The 16063-nt window shown below is 35.3% G+C and overlaps 1 long non-coding RNA gene across 1 annotated transcript; it reads left to right on the top strand.

Moving 5' to 3' along the window:
* Positions 1 to 1064: 1064 nt before the first annotated feature.
* LOC135330242 (uncharacterized) lies at positions 1065 to 13349 on the top strand. Its single transcript, XR_010392126.1, has 4 exons — positions 1065 to 1167; positions 2145 to 2168; positions 9041 to 9176; positions 13089 to 13349. It is a non-coding gene; the product is annotated as an uncharacterized LOC135330242 (long non-coding RNA).
* The last annotated feature ends 2714 nt before the right edge of the window (positions 13350 to 16063 follow it).

Raw genomic sequence — 16063 nt, 5'->3', positions numbered from 1 at the left:
GCCTTCCAAAAGAAATCTGCTGCCAAGAAGATAAGCTACAGCAACTCCCTTATTAAGTCTGACTACTTGAGAAATAAGGATCTGCGTCTAATTGTTCTTCAGCAGCAATTTGCCACAGTGCTGAAATTAGCCATGAAGATTTAATTTTAGGAAGATTTCAGAAATATTTTCCATTTTTTCAATGCATTCTAAGTATTTTTAAATAATTAGTTGATGGTTTGAGTCACAGATGTTTTCAAATGGAGGTGAAAAAATACTGGTTTGTTTGATATTGGAGTCATTCCTCCATTTATGAGAGAAGCGGTAGAAGTTCTTCCCTTCTTTAATGACTGTTCTGAGTGGACAGTCAGAGAGACTTACACAAGAACAAAAGTTATTTTCTCAATAGGAAAAGACTTCAGCACTTAAAAGAAAATTTAAATTCTAAAGGAAACAAACACAGACAGTCTAATCCTGTGATTTGGCTGATGATTCTGTGCATACAGCTCAGTATTGCTGATTCAAATGCTTATGCTTTTTTTCAATTGTATAAATTTCTCCACATTATTCCAATAACACTTTCTTGAGTCCCTCCATAATTAAAGCTGAGTAGTTTTTCAAAGGAGAGCCTTCTGGAAGAATCTTCAAAGGAGGTTTTTTCCCCTTCCTTTTGTTAAATTATAAGTAGATGTGACATCATTAAAAAGCACAGCACTCTGTCAGTAGATTACTTTAATCTGTTCTCAAGTCTGGCCAAATGCAAGACTTGCCCTTTTGCTCACACAATTGAGAGATTTTTTTTTTCCTTACCAGATTTTGAAAAAAAAAAAAAACTTGACAGAATTTTTTTTCTCTGAAGAGGTTCCAACAGATTAGTCTCTTCATAGTACTTTTGAAAACAGTATTATAAAAGTCAGAGACTGAAGCAGAAAACTAACAACTATCCACTATATTACCTCTTGCTCAGTCATACTTGGCATGTTTCACACAATCAACACTAAATCCTATAATGTTGTCTTCATGACAGCTGGTGGAAAATTAATAAAGGAACTTGCTATTGTCAACACAACACTCTTCGTGAGCTGTGTTGTGAAATTTATACTACTCCCTCAATCTCTGCTTCAAAATATTTGCCAGTTGATGGGACAAAACTCACTCTGCAAAATTTTCCATTTCTTCTGGTTTACTGTAAGTTTATCCATCTCCAAATGCAATAAATTAAATTGAGTTAATCTTTCTGGGAATGTATAACTGTTTCTTTACTTTGCAAATTCTGTATTATAGTGATATAATATTAGTGATTCTAGTAGGTGAGACAAGGGGTTGAAGATCCTCTGTAATATATTGAATCGTCTCTTATGTTTTTATGTGTTTAGAATATATAATATGTTTATAGATAATGTGTTTATAGATAATGTGTTTACAGAATAAATAATGTGTTTAGAAACATTGCAGATACATTTAAATGAATTAAGACCTTATCTGCCACCTAGCATTCGATATATACTCAAATAATTAAGGAAAGGAAGACCTGAGTTTTCAGAAGATTTTACAAGTAGTAGAGATAGGAAATCAAAATATTTGATAAAAGAAAACAAAAGCAAAAATAAAAGCCTTTTGCTGTTCTGTTTTAAAGATAAGAAATATCTTACAAAGGTACCAAACAAAACTTTTACACTACTGAGGAGGTTTTTTTTTTTTTTTTGGTTAGATACATATGCAATCAAGGGACTGGGAAAATGTTTAGACTCCTATTCCAACTCTTATTCTTCATTAACATGTAGTGTAGATTTTGTTTCAGATTTGTTCTCTATACAAGCATAAATCCTAGCATCTTATGTTTCAGAGCCAGATTCTAACTTCAATTATGCCTGTACAAGAGAGGGGGGAAAAAAAAAAGAAAAGAAAAGATTACCTTTTATATTCCCTTTTCACAATTGCACAGATACTGCACTTATGCCCACCTTGCACTTTAGGAGCTGCCTTTAAGACACATTCCAGATATAAATGAGTAACAATCAGCAGCAATTTTTAAACTAGTAAATAAGATGGGTAAGGGTCCATTTTTTGTCCCTGTTGACATATCATATGCCACAGCTGGTGGCCATATTTCTGAACTCTCTTGTCTTCCAAAATATAATTTCTGTGTCTTTTCTACCTATTAGGTTCAGTCCATGACCATTTTTTATGTAAGTACCAAAAAAATCTTAACTGTCATCTTTAATTGTTATCTTTATGCCTTCCATCACCTACACATTACTGAAAAAAACCACAGTTATGAATGCTACATCTTTTGGCTTATGATATAATTTATATAATTCATATTATAACACTTTTTTGACATGAGTCAGCATATAGCTTTCAAACCATGGAAATAATCTCCTTTGGATAGGTGTGACTATTTAAAAGGCTAAGCATGGACTTAAGTAAATTGGTTAACTATTGAATACATTGGTTTCAGCTACTTCAGTGGAAAATGCTACTTTATCCATCTGTCAAGTAAGATGAGGATCATGAGTCTCCAGCTACAGTGCTAAATATATCTTGCATACTAATTAATTATTAGCACTATCCTTAGCACAGTTTTCAACTATGGCAACTAACTTGCTGAGAGAATAACGAAACGTTCAGAAGATAATATACGCCAGGCAAAGTTCATCATCAACATTTTGAGCAAGACTGCACCAGATTTTTTTCCCTCAGACCCACGTACTCCTGAGAAACTACCCAAAAAGCTTTTCATCCTCTGATATTCCTCCTACATACTCTCATATTAGATCCCAGAGCATGCCACACACCCTAGTTTCACTCTATAGTTATATAGCTCTGAGCAGCTTCAGCAGAGATCTTACAGTTCAGATACATGAACTGAAGAAAGATAAAATAAAAAAAAAACTTCTCCCCCAAAATTACATCAGAGGCACTGCACATAGCCCAGAGGAACCATAGGATCAAATGTTATTTAGCATGAATTCACTCAGTTTGAGATACTTCACCTACATTATGCTGAAAGTACTGGAGTTATTAGTTGAAATATCTTTAGGCAGAATATTTTAGATATACTTTATATTTACATTACAGAATTTACTTGTGTTTGTATCCAAATATACAGTGCTGCAGATTGCTAAAAACATTTGTGTGAAATACAGACAACATTCACCATTTTCCAGAGCTACTGGTTGGCCCCTTTTCATATGAATGATTAGCAGATTTTTTATTACAAATTATCTGCGATAACGTATTATTTTCTTCAGAAACTTTACAACATGCATATATGTTTTGTGGACTACTTCTAATGGATCGTATGTTTCCTTTGTTACCATTCCCTTTTGTGCCATTTCCTTTGTCAGCCGAATGGCATTTTCACGTTACAGCTTTGCCTGGTTGTCTCACAGATCAGCAGTTCATCAGCTCTGTCATCACACAGCACACCCAGGCAGCAGCTGCAGCTCTCAAACTATGATTAATATAAAACCCTTCAAATCCACTACTGCTTACACATCTTTCCCAAAGTTTTACTCAACTGATTAACTCCAAATGATTTGCTACTAAACCACTCATTTAATTTAAAAATCCACAAAAGGCCCAAAATAAAAATGCTTCACATCACAGGAATTATACCATCCATCTACTAAAAGCCAAAAGCATGTCAATCAAGAAATGATAAACATGAAATTTAGAATCTCTCCAGTTCATGAAATGCCACTGGCTTTTATTTACTTATTTGCTCCTGTATTACTATTGGTCCCAAAGTCTCCATAATAAGAGTGATAGATAAAAATACTAATCCTCCTAACTAACTTTACCTCAAAAAGAATTCACCATAAAGGGTGGATATTTTAGTTCTTGTTTGTCACCCAGAATTCATTAGTCATCACTTCCAGTATAAATAAGGAATGATAGACAGAGAGTGAAAGAGAGCAAAAGAGAGAGAGGAAAAGAGAGAAGCAGAGAGAAATGGAAAGGGAGAGAAGGAAGGGAGGGAGGAGGAGAGGAGACTCATTATCCAGTGAAGGATTCAAAGTAACACATATGAAAGAAAATACATGTACATTATCTCTATCTCTAAGTAGATAATTGACAACTTTAAGACAACTTTCTAATAGTATGATCATGAACAGATTGAATATATTACAGACAGCTTTGTCCTGGTGACCAAACTGCTAACTGGAGGTTAGTCAGGGAATGTCTACAATTCAGCACATTTTCAGGTGCTTGGAGTCAGTTTTCTCTCTTCAATATTAACATCTTATAGTTAATGCACTCTTAGTCATCTAAAGCTGTTTTTTAATCAAAGAAAGAAAAAATGTCTTTTTCTGGAAGTACCTAACTTAGTACAAAGTCTTTCAAAAGAGATTACATCACTGTATCGGACTAGGTGATCAATACTAGCTGGCCAGAGTTCTCCTTCAGATGACTGGACAGATATATGTTAGCTACAAATAGCCACTAGTGACTAATCAAAATGAAAATTTGAGAATAACCCACAGATTTGCCACTGCTTTCAACTATTATTGAAGACAAGACTGACCTTCAAATATTTTATTAATAAGGTAGGCTACATTTCCAGTAGCTGTTAAATTAATGCATAATTTGTGCTGCTTTATGGTCATGTAAAGGAATCCTCCAGTTTTCTGGTATTTCCTTTTCTCAGATATATACATAGATTTTAGAGTTAAGTGAAGTACAATTTAAAATGAGATATAATTTCCCCAGAGCTTTTCCAGTCTATCTTTTAGAAACAGATTTTGGCAATTTAAAAAAGTAAATGTTTCACAGACTTTGTAAAACACGGCCTACTATATAGGTTTTTGAGTTGTGAGCTAATTTGATAGCCCATTACAATTTCAACTAATATCTGAATTGTGTTCATTTTCTTTTATAAACAGGAAAATACATCTTTTGGCTGACCTGCTTATTTTCAAATCTTTGAAAATATTTTTTATCATAATATTGTCCAACTCTTTGCTTCTGCAGCTCTAAAATATGCTACAAAATAAGAGAAAGAGTGAAGAAGAAGCTCAGTTTTCAATTACCTTGTGATGTGCATCACTGACACACTTTGGCTGAAGAACACTTTGGTTCAAGTAATATAAGTATACCAGATCAAAACATTTATTATGGGTTATTGTATTTCACCTTATCTATTATTTAAAATTGGAGAAGAGAGGGACTATTTATAGGCTCTTTCTTGTCTATGTTACATTTACAAGAAGTGTAGATTGCATAAACCTGCATCAAAAGGAGTCTTTCTATTGAGCAAATAGAAAGCAAGGATCGATCCTTGCTTAGGATCCTACGATCAGGATCGTAGTCTATTTTCAACTGCTGAGAAGACAGACTGTCAGAGATGCAGATATCATTTTCTCAATATCTACCAACATAATCTACTGTAATTTGAAGATAAAGTTAGGCAAAGCAGGGCTTGACCTACACAGAAAAGGTAAGATACCTTCCAAAACTATAAGGAATTTATTTTGTTACATCCCTCCTCCTCCACTTTGTGCAGCAGGAACTCAGGCATTGTTCAGCACAGGAAAGACTGAAAACAGGCTCATGTCAGTAGAGATTTACCACAGCAGAAACATTTAAAATGATGTTCAAAGACTTAAAAGGCACACGCGATCCTGGGGAACTACAGACTCTAGCTCTGAATTTGCAAACATTTGTTTAGAAAATCTGAATTGCAGTTAATGAGGTTATATGCACAAATTTGCATACATCACACTAATCCACAATCCGGAAGAGTGTCACTGCTTTTTCATTATTATTTACTGCTTCTAATTCTTTTTCTCCTGCTTCAGACACAATAGAACAGAAATTAACTGAATCGACTGGTCACAAGCATCATGTGATGGGTTTGGCTAGATGGGTGGTGGATTGTAAACTTTTCATGTGATATTTTTATGATACATAGGCACATTTAGTACAAAAGGATACTCAAATAGAGTATTGTTGCTTCACTGGATCAAAGAGAGAGAAAAGAGATTCAGCTCCACTGATTTGATGTGTGCAATTCAGTTACCTAAGCACACGTGCCCCAGCACATCAAAGACACTTAGATGGGGCTAGCAGTTATGATGGAGGCCCCTGGGAGACTTTTGCCTTTCTTAGTCTCAGTCTGAAGCCAAACAAACTATCTTAAGCTATCTATAAGTGGCTCTGCACACCTGTGTTTAGGTAACTAAATCAAGGCCAGTATGTTTTGAAGTGTTTTAAACATTTTTTGCCCTAAATTAGGTTCCCTCTAGTTAATGGAAAGATTAGGTAACACCAAACTTGTCCCAGATGTGTGATGGCTTCTGTGATTCCACAGCAAAGTGCCCAGTTCTTTCCATGTGTTTTACTCCAATCTTAGACATTTAACTCAAGGCTGAATTTACCGGCATGTTTAAATGATAGGCACTCCCATCCTGTCACACTGAAGTATTTGTGTGGATGAAGATGCTAAATACTTGCTAGTAAGTTAGTAAAACAGTCAGCCAGAAATATAGAGAAATAATGACCAGAATCAGCTAGTCTAAACAACCAGTACTCATCAGTAAATGTTCACTTTGCTTTTCCAATCACTGAAATGGGCTGTTGAGGAGATAATTTGCTGAGCACAAGAGTTTACGAAAGTATTATTCTGCAAAAAGTACTGTTTGCCTCTTAGAGTTATTCAAATTAGAGGAAATGTTCTAGCAAATGATATTCATAAATTCAATGTATGGCATTCGTACATCAGATAAGACTTATGCAAATCCCCATGATTAATATCAGTATTACTGACAATAAAAGTAATAATAATTATTACAGGTAATAATTGATTAAACTAAAAAATAATATAGCTGAGTATTATGTAAATGTTAAAATTATCTGAAAATATCATTTGGTTGAACTGCCAAGCTCCTCCAACTGACATGCACTATTTTTGCATTCCCTTTTTATAGGAAAATATTCTAAGACACAAAAGTGTTTTTATAATATCCTCTGCTTCACTCTGTGACTCTAGGAAAAAGTTGGCAAGAGAAATTTACTTTTCCTTTCAGTAGAAGAGTGGTTTTCTCCTTCCCTTCCTCATAAAGGGATAAATTGTCTTTCATTCAAAAATCAAATTCTTCTCAAAAGCAATGTATTTTCTTAAATATTACACAGAAATGACACAGATAGTCATGTAGTTACTAGGTCCGGTGACAAAATAGCTATTTTTCTCCTAGCAGATGCCTCTCCATGTCTACTCATCTAAATTTCTAGAGACAAGGAAGTAAGAGTGGATCTCTAATTCATAGACATGGCTGAAAAACATGTATTTTACCATGCTGGAAAACTTGTGAACACCATTTTTATATGCTGGTAATGTCAAAGCAGAATCCCCAGTGTGCCTGAAGCTGTGCTCTAGTGACAGCTGGGCGTCAAGCAGTAATTGAACATATTTAAAAATCCACCCCATGTACTGAACAGATTTCAATGTCTGCTTTGTTTAAGGTCCACTGAGTTGTGAAATGGTTGCTTCATTCACACAGATGTTAATATCTCCAGGCTCTTCTTTGTTGTTCCTCATTTACATATTTGCAGTGAGTTTGCTGCTCATGAAGTCAGGCACAGCTACTTGTCACTACTCTCTGTTAGAATAATGCATGTTCCAAACAAAATACAAGAAACTATAATTACACCTCATTAAGATTTAAGGAGAAAAATAATAAGGAACATATCAATAGGTGTTCAGTCACCAGTGCTTCATTAGTTTCTTTACTGTTTAAATACCTGGCTCTGATGACTATAAATTGCTTAGGGAAAACAATACCATTTTGAATCAGTTTAAGTTCCTCTCCTTGTCTCTTCATCTATGAACACATTCTGAAGTAATGATCCAACAAGATATTGTAGCTTTATATGGTTATTAAATGCTATACTTGGTCATTTCATTACAAGATTGGAAGTTTCATATACTTTTATCCATTCTTGGAGAATCACAGTATGATTCTGAGTACTCCAGAACACTTATGTCAGTGAATGAGAACTATAAATAAATTAATAAATAAATAAGAAAATAAAATAAATGTGCACATTGACTGGTTCAGCTGAAGACAGCAAACCCTGATATCAGTGATTACTTGTTTGTGAAATAAATTCTATATCAAGATCTGAAAGTGTCAGATGTTTATTGAGAAGCATAATGATTTGTCTTTACAGGTTCTAATAGAAAAAACAAAAAAACTCAGATCATGCTAACGTTCTCACCTGTCGTTTAATATCATCAACAGGAATGTCAAAAAACTCAATATATATTAGAGCTCTAAAGACAATATATCAGCTAAAACCAAGATCTAAGCTTCAGGAGGTTATAGTTCTTATTTATAGATCAGTGAACAACTGTTATTGTGAAATATTTTTCTCTTTAATTTTTGAAAATCATTATTATTATTATTTAATATTAAAATTAAAACAACAGTATTTACTTCTCACAAGGTCTCTGCAAACCTTAGTTTATTTTATCAGGTTCACTGATAGAATTTATTATATATTTTTGTAAGCTAATTTTGCTTGTGCTGCTTATTCCAGAACATATTTTCTCAGAGGCATTTACTTTAACCTTACTGCATCTGCAAATAGAAATATATGAAGTAGTGTAAACCTAGCATTTTGATGTTTATAGATGAAGAGAGAGAGAGAGTCCCACAGGATCAAAAATATTTTACCGTCTAGTGAAAATGTTGGGGCACTGGATATAATGGAATGGATAAGGTTAATTACCACATATCTGGTAATAGTTTAGAGAGTTTTCTGTTAAAAACAGATATTTAGTCAACCTGAAAAAATTATGTCTATTGAAGTTATTTTGTCCATAGCATGGGTTGTTGTGCCCAAGTTTGCTAAGGGTAAGGGAATCCTCACAACTTGCAGCACTAAAGAAAAGGAATTCTGAAACTTTGGAAGTTCTGGGATAGCTTAAAACATAAAATAAAACAAAAACAAAACAAAAAAAAAAAGAAGAGGGAGATCTTATTTAGGAAACCCCACTATCCTGAGAGAGCATCTGAGCTGATTTGTCTTTTCACTATATTCTAAAATATTACAGGCAATTACTATACAAGACAGCCCAGCAGATCCCATGAGGAGGAGTCCAGTGCTACTTCTACCAGAGGGTTGACAAAGCAGAGCAAAATCACACTAGCAACAAGAACACAGGGGACTATAAACTACTGTGGTGAGAGGTAACACTAAACAGGTTAATGGGAACTGCTAAGAGAGAGTACAATTAGCAAAAACACCTAACGGCACTCCAGCTAATGGTAATTAGTGGCACCACAGCTAGCATGATCAACAAACAGTGTGTACATTTGGCAGGAATGGCTGCTAGTGAATAAGTATGACCATCAAAATCAGCATAATCTCCCATGAAACCTCACTTTTCAAATTGCCTACAACTGAGGGAGGTAAGAGAACCTTGAAAATCCAGCCTTCTTTTAAGAAGCAAAATACTATACTGTTGGATGAAAGGATAGAGGCAAGTTATTTTATCAGTCACTTAACTAGAGGTTAAGGATTTAGGCTTTGTATAGTACCAGTGTGGACTTTGAGGTTAACATCTGCTTTTTGAGAATTATCTATGATGTTACTCAACAGGATTCAGTTCCAGATTAGTACACCAAAACTGAGGTGTCTACATCCAGGCATCTAAATATGAGCCAAGAGTCTCTGATTGCTTTAAAGTCCCCAGAGACATAGGTGTTGACTGCATTGTTTAGAGAGGCATTTAGCACTCTTTGAGACACCTTAGTATATCCAACCAGCCTTCTCACTGCTATGCTAGGTCATGGGTCTACTCTGTCATATTTACTTGCTTATTGTGAATATCTACAGTATATCAGAGCATTTCAGGTGCATTAGATGCCTATGTTTATTGCCTAGTTGATATATTCCGTGGAGCCAGGGCAGCGATTTAACTCAACATGAAGCACATGCTTAAGGCATATTCTGTTGCTTAAATATAGGTGTTTAGTGCCATTTGAAATGTCCCACATCTGAGACTTCTGAATGAAACTGGCAGATAGGATACAGGATCCACACATATTAATGTGTTTCTAGAGAGGTAGCTGGAGGCCAGCTGGGTTATCCTCTGGTATCTTAAATGGTACAAAATGCCTGTTTTTGCCTGTAAGTGAATCAAGTCCCACCTCCATTGAATATAACAGGAAGGCAGCTTACAGACAAACACCTTCATACAGATATCTAGTTAGGTGAAATAATATCAAATGGACCTCTGTTCACTGGACTGGATTCATTTGCTTTACCATAGCCACCTTTTCAAACATCAAGGTTATGTAACCTAAGCCTCCAAATGACACTCTGGATAGTGTATGGGTCTTTTGCAAATCTCCCATGCTGTATCAGCCATCTCCGTATGGGAACCCTGGATACCTATGACATCTAAACATCATGAGGTTCTTATGTTTAAGTAACTGAATCAAAACTATCATATTTTTATATCCTTTTATTTTTCTTTGCTTTAATTTTTCACTGTGTGTTTGGATAGCTTAATTTAATTAATTTCACAGTTTTCTGCATAGAGGCTTGGGATAATATTTTGTTAAGTGTTTTTTAAGTAAGAACTCTTGAATCTTAACCAAGCCCTTTTGTTGTTAAAAACTACAGCTACAGCAGTCACAATGGAGAATATAATTTAGAGAAAGCTCCTCATGTCTTCTAATTATCAATGATTATCAGTGATTTGAGCCTTATATGAGCATTTTCTGATGAAGCAAAACCAGAAAGAATAATGCAGAATTATTCTCCATTTCACTTGTCTCAAATTGAAACAGGCAAAGAAGACCTGAAGAGAATGCAAGATGTCAGGAGAAGGCAGAACCTAGCCCAGAAAAAGAGGATTAAAATAGATCTTCTTCTTTAAGCCAGGAAAACATTGCCTGCTATCTCTCTAAATTCCAGGGCTCATATGGGCATCACGATTTTCTCTCTGATTCACCAAAATCTTACTTAATACTTTCTGCTCAGGTGCACTGGAGGACATTGCACTTTCCATCTAGTCACACACATTTACTTGGCTCTAACAAGCTGGCTCCCTCACATTTTATTGAGAATTCTATAACCTGCTTACCACTGCGATCCAAAAAGCCTAACCACTGCACTTATTTTCCTAGCCAGTCTTCAATTAGGTCTGAATTTTTTCTTGGTCTGATTTATGACTTGGGTAAATGTGAAAAACTTAGAGGCAAAAGATGTTGTATAGTGTTGAAGTTCTCCACTGTTACCAGTGCTTTTTTTTTTTTTTTTTTTTTGAGCTTTTTTTAAAAAGTTTTATTTTAGTGTATGATTTAACCATGTTCTTCCTGATGATATTCTGTCTTTAAGATAATCTCTATAGATTGGTATATAGAGGCAGTCTCAATCTAATATTATCTGGTATTATGAACATTCCCTAGCCAATTTGGATTTACTTCTTTACTTTGTCTTTTTAAGGGCCAGTCATGATTTATCAAATTGATTCATTACCCTCATCCTTCACTGACTCTCTATAATAGCACCCACATCATCCAATATAGTTTTTCTGATTGCTCGAGTTCACATCACTTTAGACTGCTAACACTTTTTTTCTGCTGGAAAGCAGAAATTCGCTGGGGAGAACAAGCTGCTTAAAGGACTTCAAGAGATAAAGTTGCAGCAAAATTTCTTGCTTCAGTTAAACTATTGGTAGAGTTTCAAGTAATATAAATTGATCAAATCAAAAAGTGTTATTAACCACATCAGGTCCAAACCATTCTAGTCAGGGTCACCTTAACCCTTCCCACAAGAGCCACAGTGGATTAAAATGATGACAGGTCAAATTCTTCCTCCAGTTACACCATGGTGCTGGAAATCATCTCACTAGCATTTTCTGGAGTTTTATGTATATAAGACTCATCTCAAATTGTCCTGTAGTGTTATAAGCCAATAAAGATGCCCCTTTGCTATATATGCAATAAAAAAATTTAATTGGAAAGCTAAAAGTCTGATTCATGAATAAACTACGAAACAGAGCATTTAAACTTAATCTATCATAGATTTTAAAAGAGGGGAAGGGTGCTTTATTGAAGTAGCTGCCAGTCTGTAAAGTTTGCAAACTTCCATGCAAATAATTGGCAGTGAAATTATAACTTTTTGTTTTAGATTTTTCAAGTAGGCGTAACAGTTAAGCTAAGTCATTACAATGTCTTCTAAAATAAGACTCACAAATAAAAATGATGGACATTCTCAGGAGACCGTTTCCACTATTGCCATGTCCATAAGGCTTCACTGGGGCCAACAAAAACATCGACAGTAATTGACTAGCACATATTTGAATTACATCTTATTAGAATCCACGTCATTCATTTCAGAACATAAATGGACCACTCAGCAACTCCTGCTTTTTTACCATAGTTTATTACTATAAATTGCCGACATCAAAATATTACAGTTTTACAGACAGAGAGTAGGAAACTGTATACATGTTAGAAAAACAACTCCATGTCATTTTTCTGCTTTTTTTGGTGCTGTGTTTTTGTTATGAATGCTTCAGGTAGGCTCTATCTCAATAAAGTTTTCTGTAAGTTAGTCAGTTTTCCCTGAAGAATGGAAAGAAATAGGTCTCTCTCAAATGCGATATGTCCCATCTTCAAAAAGTCTCTTAACAAGGTTAAATAAAAATTTATAGAAATTCTGTATTATAGCTTAGATGAAATGCCTTACTTTCAGATAGGAAAAGCCATATGAAATAAATCACTCTCTTCCTCATTATGAATTTAATTCTCCATCTTTTGAAATCAATTGAAAATCTGTGCTGACTTTAATAGAAATATTAACTAGTATTAGTTGTTGATTTTATAAGGCCCACTGCTCAGTCTCTGAGAGTGTAAGAAAAGATGTCAAGTAGAAGCGATCTGACTAATATGACCTGCTATTTTCACATTTTGCCATTTTTTTATTCTCCTGATGAAGCAAGTATGATAGCAATGATTTGTCTCTTGCTACCATATCAGAGTCAGCTGGTAAACTTTTTTATTATTTGCTGTATTTAAAGATTGCTATTTCTTTCCTTTTTCATTTTTGTGTTTTGAAGACATTTTGATTTATTTGATTTATTTCAGGTCATGCTCCTGTCATGTATTTTATTTGCCAACTGGATACTAGAGACTATAATGACTGCACATAATTAAGAGCCATCAGTGGTGGGTGGAATAACTGTTTCATATTTTTATCCTGCGTGATATTACTGCTGAGAGCTGAACTATTACTTTTGTGCTCCATTGGCAGCTGCTAAACTTAATGATGCGAAATAAATTGTCCCCTCTGGAAAAAACTAGTGGTTTTGTTTTGTTGGTTTTGTTTTGTTTTTGTTTTGTTGTGTTTTAAATTGCAATCATTCTCGTGTATTTAGAAAAAAATCATAATTTTAGACAAATAATAAATTATTTTCTTTCATGCAAGTTTCAAATCACCTCAAGAAAAGAAAAGATCAGTCCTTCTAATATTTTTTGTAATAGGTAGGTCAATCGAAGTATGCCCATGTTACCAATGGCAAACTGATTAAAAGAGAGGTTAAGTCGGCAGTTGAAAGATGTGTGGTGATCCATCTTCCTTGTCTTCAGGCATCTAAAAACAAGATATCCAGTGCAAGCAGTCAGCTGGATTTTCTTTATAGTTCATGGACAGAAATAGTCTCTTCCATAGGGCAATTCACTTATGTTTAGGACATCAATCTTAGAGGGAGATGAACTGCCCTCTGGAAATGCCTTTTTCTTTTCATGGATCATAAAGAGAGCTTAGATAACTGGTTTACCCTGAACACTTAACTTTTAGCTAGCAGAAGTTAGATGAAGTGAATTCCAGACACAATATTCAAATGAAATACGAAATCATAACTTGCAATATTAGTTTCATGAGAAAGATTATAATCTTGACAAATTTTAATAAAATGTGTAATAAATATAAATTAAATTCAGATTTCATACCTTCATCTGTTTACACGGAGATGTCTAGTGCCATTTGAGATACCCTAGGATATCTGGTATCTGTGGAGTCTGATAAATTAGACACAGGACACAAGGAAACCTGCATCCATCTGAATTGACAGTTGGAGGCCACCTGGATTTTAATAGAATATTTCAAATGCCTCTAGACACCTATTTTTATACAACCAAATAAGGTCCTATGTGCTTTCCAAGTTCATTTCTCCTAGGGCATGATTTTGGCAGAATGCTGTGAAAGCATTACATGGATATTTGCAAAATGGCAGGTAGCTGAAGATAGGAATTCTGTGTTCTGAAGGGCCCTTACTTATTGTTACTAATATGGCTTTTTACTCCACCAGCTACAGCTGGAGTCTATTCAACAGATGTTTGCATTAGAAATGTAGAATTTAGGTATGAAGGGACCTCTGGAGGTCATCCAGTTCAACATTTTGCTCACAGCAGGGCTAAGCTTCAAAGTTAGATCAGGTTGTTCAGGGCCTTGTTCACTGAAGTTTTGTAAATCTCCAAGGATGGAGAGTTTACAGCTTCTCTGGGCAGCCTGTTCTAGTGCTTACCCACTCTTATTATGAAGCACTTCCCCCCTTTTGTTCGGAGAGAATTTCTCTTACTGCAGCTTGTGACTAGTATGTTTGCCAAGGACCTCTGAGATGGGTCTTACTCTATCTCCTCTATAGCAACTTTTTTTAGTAGCAAAAGACTGACAACTTAATTCCCCTTCTCTTCTCCAGTCTGAACAAATCCAGGTCCCTAACCCTCCCTTTGTGTGCTTCAATCCCCTGCATCCAAATCAGAGGAATGTTGTACCTGTGAAGTAGATGCACACTAATCAAGGTGTAATTAATATTTGCTTGCCTTGAACAATAAACACACTGAGACATAAGTGCACTAAAATAGCATTACCTGTGACGGTTTAGAAGCATTTTATAACACTGTAATACTACTAATTGCAGCACAGCAAGGCTTAATATATAAGTAATAGGCATAACCACAAAGAGGCATCTGAAGACTTGTATTATAGTTGCACAAAATGGATGTAAAAAAAAACATGAAAAAAAGTTATACCTACAAGATGAAAATAAGCAGGCAGCCTAGATGCTTGGTAAAACCAAAATAGTACTGCCGTGCAGACAGGAATGGTGTCTGATGGAGCCAGAATAATCCAGAAATGCAGAGTAAATGAAACCAGAATAATAAAACATTAGCAATGAGACAGGAAGGATGGAGAAGAGAGAAGACAGAGTTCCAGCTTCCGTGACTGACAAGCTCTCAAGCCTGATCACTTAGACTTCGGCAGCTAAGCGCCATCAAGGACCATAGCCATCAGTGCTAAATGAAATGGCATCAATTCCACGGTATGTGATACTGACAACTAATTTAGGATAAATTTGTGAAAGACTATTCATTTTGTATGTGTTGTCATAATGACTAAGAATTAACCACTGGCAATGTGCATTGTTAATGAATACCAATCCAGAAAAGCGAGTAAAGAGTTGTTTTAAAGTTTGAAACTGGCCTGATTTGTCAGTCATTTTAAACTCTCCCATCACACCAATCTCCAATTCCTTGCTGGTAAATAGATTTATTCTATGTAGTTGCAACACCTCTCATCATCTTAGTTGTGCTTTTCTGTGTTCACTGCTGTTCGTTTATTTCTCTCCCATCTCCAGGGCCTAAAATTGGACACAGTATTCCAGATGATATCTCGCAAGTGCCAGGTAAAAAGGAATAAGCACTTTACTCTACCTTATGTTTTTGTTAATGCAACCTAGTATGCATTTAGCTTTCATCATTCCCCCAGCTCACATTCAACTTGCCCACCAGATTGCCTATCCATTCCCTTATCTTACCAATCTGTCTATAAGGATATTATGAGTGACTATGACAAAGGTTTTGCTAAAGGTCCTTTTCTACAGATCTGCTTTCTAGTCAGTTAGTCTCCAGCTTGTGGTTGGGGTTACTTTGTCACAGACATAGGACTTACCATTCATCTCTCTTGAATTTCAGGAGGTCCTTATTGGCCCATTCCTCTAGTCTGATGAGGTCCCTCTGAGTCACAGCCCATACCTCCGGTGTATCAACTGCTACCTACC

Source organism: Dromaius novaehollandiae, chromosome 1 (genome assembly GCF_036370855.1).
Source record: "Dromaius novaehollandiae isolate bDroNov1 chromosome 1, bDroNov1.hap1, whole genome shotgun sequence".
Taxonomy (NCBI): domain Eukaryota; kingdom Metazoa; phylum Chordata; class Aves; order Casuariiformes; family Dromaiidae; genus Dromaius; species Dromaius novaehollandiae.
This window is presented reverse-complemented; position numbering and strand designations above follow the sequence as displayed.